Consider the following 6,866-nt stretch of genomic DNA (forward strand, 5'->3'; position numbering starts at 1 on the left):
TATTTTTCTTTAAAAAAAGAATACCTAATGACAAGATTAACCCCATTTCCTGCCCTACCCCCCCCCCAAAATGCACATATGCATTTATCCGTGTAACTGTAACATTTTACACACAGGAAGTTCACAGGCTTGCTTTGATACCCATAAATCTCTGCTCTCCAGCTAGAAATTCCTCTGTCCAACTTCTCTATTATGCAAACAGGAGAATGGAAGCCCAGTCACTTGGGGACTTGCCAAAAGTTGCGAGAAGTAAGGTAATGGCAGAGACTAAACCTATGCCTTGGAATTTCTGAGTCACTCTTTTCCCAGACCTAGACCAATGAGCAGCCTACTGCTTGAAAAGGCCCAGTCCCTGTGCATCTGCCTCTTGATGGGAATAGAATACATGATTTCTTCTAAATCCCAATGTGGCACTACAGGCAAATGCAACAGAACTTTTCTGACAGTGAAAAGTAATACAACAGAAATTATTATTCGGGTGATGTCTTCTGCTTTTGGGGACCTAGTTGTTGCCATGGTCAACAAATGTCTATGTGTCAGACACTGTGTTCTGTGCTGGGTACAGAGAGAGATAAATCAGCCCCTGCCCTTATCATTATGGATGCCAGTCTAACGGTGAGAAAGACAAATAAAAATAAAGCCAGAATTCAGAGTGATAAGTAACACAGGGAAAGTATGAACAGTTCTCTCCTGTCTCTGTTACTATTATTGTTGTTGATGCATTCTGCTCCTGTCCTGCATTCCAAAGACGGAGTCTTAGAAGAACCAGAAGACAAAGAATAAAATAAAATCAGATCACCAGTGGCAGATATTTTCCCCCTTTGTAATTATTATTGAGAAGGACTGTCTAATTCTGTCAATAAAAAATAAAAAAGTGATGCTTTGTCCTCCAAATGCAAGCTCATAGTTTTCCTGGGGTTAAGAGAGAGAAGGCACAGATGTTCTCCTGATCCCATATACCGAAGCAGGAGGGAATTACTTTTCATAATCAATAGTAAAAGGAGTGACATCTTAGGAAAGACATAAGCACCATAGGGTGAGTGTGTGTTGCTGGAGAAAAGAGGACGCCGATCTATATGGTAAGACCAATTAGCTTCAAGAGCAAAGTAGCAGTAACGGCCGAGCTGTCCTAAAGAATAGAATTCAGCAATTCAGATCCCAAACGAGATTCCTTAACGAGGGACAATATGAGTGGCATCTTTTCTTCTCATACCAAGACATTTTTTAATTTGTGAGACTTTCGTACCGCTTACCCAGGATCTGTTAAACCCACCTTAGGTGGGAGTTAGTCACCCCCTCTGTAGCGTCAGATAAAAGATGGTGGGAAATCCCCTTAATGCTGACTTAATTATAAAGAAATGGGTGTCTGGAGAAAAAAGGAACAGATTGCTTCTATTTTTAAAGAGTCATCTAGATTTATGGAAATAACCTTCCAGCTGCGTAAGTCAGAGTGTTGGCAAAGCATGGTCCTTGAAATGAAGCTGTCAGCCAGGGGAAACCAGAACTTGCCGGGCTTCAGATCATAGCTACTTTTGTCACTCTCCAGTGTCCTGCTGGGGTGAGAAGAAAATATCTTTCTAGAAAGAATGCTGCCGAATTCTTTGGCATCTCTTGATATCACTCAAGAGAAAAAGTGGGTTGGATTTGCAGTTTGCTAATGACACAGAAAAGGTTGAGACGCAGTGGAGGAATGATGATAGCTTGGGGAGAACACAGGCAGGAGAGTAAATGATAAGCTTTTAGACAGAAGACCCCAGATCTCTGCATTTTTTTTGTACGTTGTGACTCTTTTAAATGCTGTCCACAATTAAATGGTGAGTTGTTTTTGGTGATCATTTAAACATGGGTTTAGTCAAATCAAACCACCCTAGATTTATCAGTGGGGCTGTTTCTCATAAAACTGGGGTAGGAGACAGTATCTTTTTAATTCATTTTTATTGCTGTGACTTCTAATTTAACGGAGAGCAAAGGAAGAAGAGAGGATGGAAAAAATACAATACCTGCTACCTTTCCTTGTGAAACAACAGAAACTGGCTGAAAACTGGCTTCCCATCACATGTATGGTCACGGTCTACCATCTTTACGTGGTTTCTAAGGTACGGCCCCTCTGTTCCTTGTTTGCCAGTGGAGACTCACCTCGTACCACATTTTCCCTCTTCCCAGTCACTAGTTTCCTCTCCTCCTATGGTCTGCTCCAGCCTTTGGGAGCTTCTTTAAGTCCTTTTAAATCTGTAACTCTCACAGTCCATGGACCACTAATCCCCCCTGCATAGGTCATTATGTGATCCCAAAGTTTATAGGCAATTACTTATAAGGGAATTATTTCTATAATACTACATATAAGATGTAAGCTTTCTCCCCCTCCCAACTAAAAGAATAAAATATTAATTTATGTTCTTCTACATCTTTTAGTTTACATGAAGATTAGGAAAAAGGCTACTGTTATTAAATTCTCCGTTGCATATGCTATTCCTTCTGACAGAAATACTCTTCTCTCTTCCCATAGTTGGCCTTGGTTATCTGGCAAAGTTGTTCTGGTCCTTCAAATCTGAACTCAGGTAACGCTGATCTACGTACATTCCCGCTGATCTTACAAGTTGGGTTAGATGTTCCTGTTTTCTGGATCTAAGAGACTTCCCACATCACAGGATGTATCACAGCACGAGCACACATATCTGCCTTTTTCATCATTAGAACTGAACGTCGACCTGGTTTCTGGCACACACTAGGCTTTCAATAAATATGTGTTTATTGAGCAATCAGCAAAGATAATGTTCTTCTTTCATTTTCTCTGCCAATACTAGTCCACTCCCACAGAAAGGAAGAAAGCAAACTAGGGCTATGCTCATCTGAAGCCAGGAGGCTGAAACTCATGTGCCAAGAACTTGTGCCAAGTGGAGATGGGGAGGGGGGATGGAAAACCATACAAATAGAGGATGAGACCTAATGAACAACATTTGGGAAAACAGGAAAAGGACATTTTTAATATGACTCCAAGGAAATACATGAAAAAAGTAAGCAATTATGTTTAAGAAAATAAATTCAGTCTTGGAGTGAAGGATAACAATATGGAAGAAAGTCTTTAGGAAACCTGGACCTAACTTTTCATTAAATTTTCAGAGGGACTTAGTCAACGCAAATTGTGACACTAGAATCAGGTCTCCAAAACAAAAGGATTGGAAGGGTCCAGTGTAGACCTCTGATGTCATTATTCAACAATGAGATAAGGGAGTACAGTCAACATTTTTCATTTTTGCTTAGGAAATAAGAAATAGAAGCTAACAGAAAAAACAATTAGTATACAATTTTCTATAAAGAAATTCACCAATGAGAAGCACTAAGCATCAGAAGGACACTGAAGGAAGCACTGAAGTCTTAGAATAGACCTGTGCCTGTCTGGAGGTGAGGTTGATGACACCTTCCCAAAGAAAGATCCCTCTGGCCCTAGCATCACCATTAATGGCACGATGAGCTCATCATATGTACACATCTCAACGTGGTAGGTAAGCATGAAGGCACAGGTTTAAATCCTAACTCTTTCACTTCCCCGTTGCTAGATATATCTGAGACTGAGACATCTTTCTTCTAAGAGATGGAAGGATAATAAGGACAATAATTCCTACAACCTAGGTTTTCTATGAACATCTTATTTCCCCCCCACTCCTTTCCTTCCTTCCTTCCTTCTTTCTTTCCTTCCTTCCTTCCTTTCTTCCTTTATTGTGGAAAGAACACTTAACATCAGATCTACCCTCTTAACAAATGTTTAGTGTAGTCTATAGTACTTTGACTATGGTTGCTATAATGCTGTACGGTAGATCTCTAAAGATCGTTCATCTCCTTCTTTTGGATCTCAGCATGCTTAGCATCATCTCAGGAAAGCTCTTCTTACCCCATCTGATGGTGTTACTTTCCTCATCAGACAGTCTCGTAGCATTGTGTGCCCCTCCTTCTTAGCACTATCACAGTTGTAACTTTATATCTATGATTCTTTGATTAATGCATGTCTCTGGTACCTAGTCTGGCACCTGGAACCAAGTAGGTGCTCAAGAAATTTAGATTGATGAATGAATAATTTAAAAATGATTACTTGCCTAAATAAAGATCAAAAATTAATAAAAAAAAGATTAAGAGACCTAAAATGGCACATCCTTAGCCTGGTGCCTTGCCCCTTAAGCAATGCCATACCCTTTGCTAGTAAAATTCCCCATTGTTCTCATGGGAACGTCTCATCAGTACTTTTTCAGTTAATTTCCTTGTTTGCTCGCTTCTTCAGAAATGCACGTGACTTCTTGTAGCTACCAACAAGCTAGTCCTGGAGATATTGGGGAATGTTCAGGAGCTGGAAGACTTCACGGTGCAATTTCTTCTATGTTTGTTTCCCAACAAGTTTTATCTTTGTTTGTCCTCCAATCCTGGCCTTATAATCCCGCCAACCCTGCAGACAAACATGCCTCAAACAAGTCTCTCCGAAACCACAGGGACCACATCCTTAAGTAACAGATAATTACACAGTAGTAGACTTTTTTTCTGGCTCGCTTATCTATAATTTTTTCATCCTCCCTGCTTTTTTCTCACTGTCTCATGGTTCTTGTTCTTTTAACCCAATGTAGCTACTTTGGTTAACATGGATCACCCACCATAGTTTTACTTCTCCTGGTAATATTCTCGCTCCTTAGTATGCTGCTGAAGCCAAATAAAGATCATGGATTCCTTTTTACAAAGTTAAAGAAGTTTTTTAAAAATTTTAAAGAAAAATGGAACCAGATCTTTGAGAATGTAGTTCTTTAAATCTTTTTAAGTTCTCCCCAGATTTGTCCTGTGTGTCGCTGTGATAAAGATCACTATGAATTGTAAGACCCATGAGTCTAGGAATTCCATCCCAGCATCTAACACAGTATCTAGTGTATAATGATTATCCAATAAGTATTTGTTAAATAAACAATAAAAAAACAATTATACACTGAAAACAGGGGTACATCATAGCAATGAAGTACACTGGATAGAATTTAAAATGGACCATTAATGCCGTATTTGAATTAGAATCATCAAATTATATTGTAGTATAGTGTATGTAGTATAGTATTTTTTTTTTTTTAGTATTTTAGAGAGGGAAGGGAATTCTGAATCTCCTCATGTTGACCAAAATAAAGAGTAGCACAGAAAGACAAAAGCGTACACATCTCTTAAGAATATAAGCAATGTATGTAGCAACTTGCAAGGGTTTTAAATTATTATTAAAATTATTAAAGCCTAGAGAGACTACTGATTGACATCTCCCGATGAGTGAGGACTGACCCATATTCTTCATTTCATCCCTCCATGGCATCTTTCATACATGTTCACTAAATATTGGTTTCCTGATTGCTTGAACAAATAATGTACAGGAATTTTCCTGAATTGATTTACCTACTGTTTTCTTTCCTACCTTCTTGATCTTTCTACTTTTATGAGTAGCATGATTTGGTGAAAAACATTAGTTGACATTTCCCCTTTAAGGGAATGATTCCATATGGGCTTGTTATAGTCCCATATGGTTTTGTTATAGCCAAATCTGCCATAGTGTTGATGTTTGCTTGCACATTAACACGAAATACCAATGGAAAAAGTCCTTTTTCTTCTTTTCAGATGTCCAGATCTCTGTATAAAACTAGACAGTGAAATTAGCTCAGATATAATATTTGCCTGAAACTTAGGTTCTTTTCTCTGTATTAAATTGGTAGAACTGTCTCATTTTTTGGTGATTATGAGAATTCTTTTCTGTTAACAATAAATTACTTATTTAAGTTTTCCCTTTACAAAAGAGTTTGACCAAAATAGCATCTAAAACTAATATTCTTAGATTAGGTTTTTTACTAAGTGTCATTCCGTTTTAGGCCTGGTTATGTATCTATATAAGAGACTTTAGATTAACACAGTTCTGAAACTTGATGATAATCAGTTTAAGATTTAAAGGGCCTAAGGACTTTGGAAAAATAAGTTTTGGGCTCTTACTAGATTGCTGCATATGTAGTGGTTGTGATATAGGTGAACTTTTAAGATGTGGAAATCCCAGCCACAGAGCTTATGCCATGGGCAGCTGCTCTCAAAATAAATTAATTGCATATGGAATCCATGAATGTATTCTTGTTTTAGGAAAATAAGACATGGAAAAAAATCCTCTATAACAGCAGCTTCATAAAACACCCATCCTTCCACTCAACCTTACCTCAGCTTTGCTTTTTTCCCCGTTTTACTTTGCTCATTCACTGGTCTTAATATCCATATCCTTCACTTTTTATTACTTTTGTTTACCCATTAAATTTTGGCACTTGGCAGTGAATCAGGAAGCAGATGACAGAACCATTTACAGTTAATGCAAAGGTCCTGTAGAAAATATCCACACAATTATCCCCTAAGCCTTCTTCATCACCATTACCACCACCATCATCATCATGACTTAACTGCTTCTCTAACTTCATCTTCATGCATTCCCGTTAGGTCTCCTTTCTGTTTTCTTTTCCCATAAAGAGCTTTTTTTAAATTTTCCCCTGATATAGAGATTAAATTTAAAATATATTTTTAAAAAAACAGAAGAATAATGGAACTAGATTTAATGGAAGTAAACTCTCTAAATCCAAATTCTTTTGTGAAGCCTTTTAATATAATATTTGTTTATTCATTTATATCTTGCCATATTCCAAGAAGGATTAGAGGTGACTTGTAAGACATATACAAAACAAGATAATAAAATAAATACACAAAAAAATGAAGAAAGAAAAATAATTTGAATCAAGACCTTCAAAAGCTTTAAAATGAACCACAAATTTGGCTTTGATTTTCTTAGGAAATCAAAGAGGGAAACCTTCAAATAGTGATAGACCACAAAG

The sequence above is a fragment of the Nyctereutes procyonoides genome, unplaced genomic scaffold (genome assembly GCF_905146905.1).
Source record: "Nyctereutes procyonoides isolate TBG_1078 unplaced genomic scaffold, NYPRO_anot_genome, whole genome shotgun sequence".
Classification (NCBI taxonomy): Eukaryota; Metazoa; Chordata; class Mammalia; order Carnivora; family Canidae; genus Nyctereutes; species Nyctereutes procyonoides.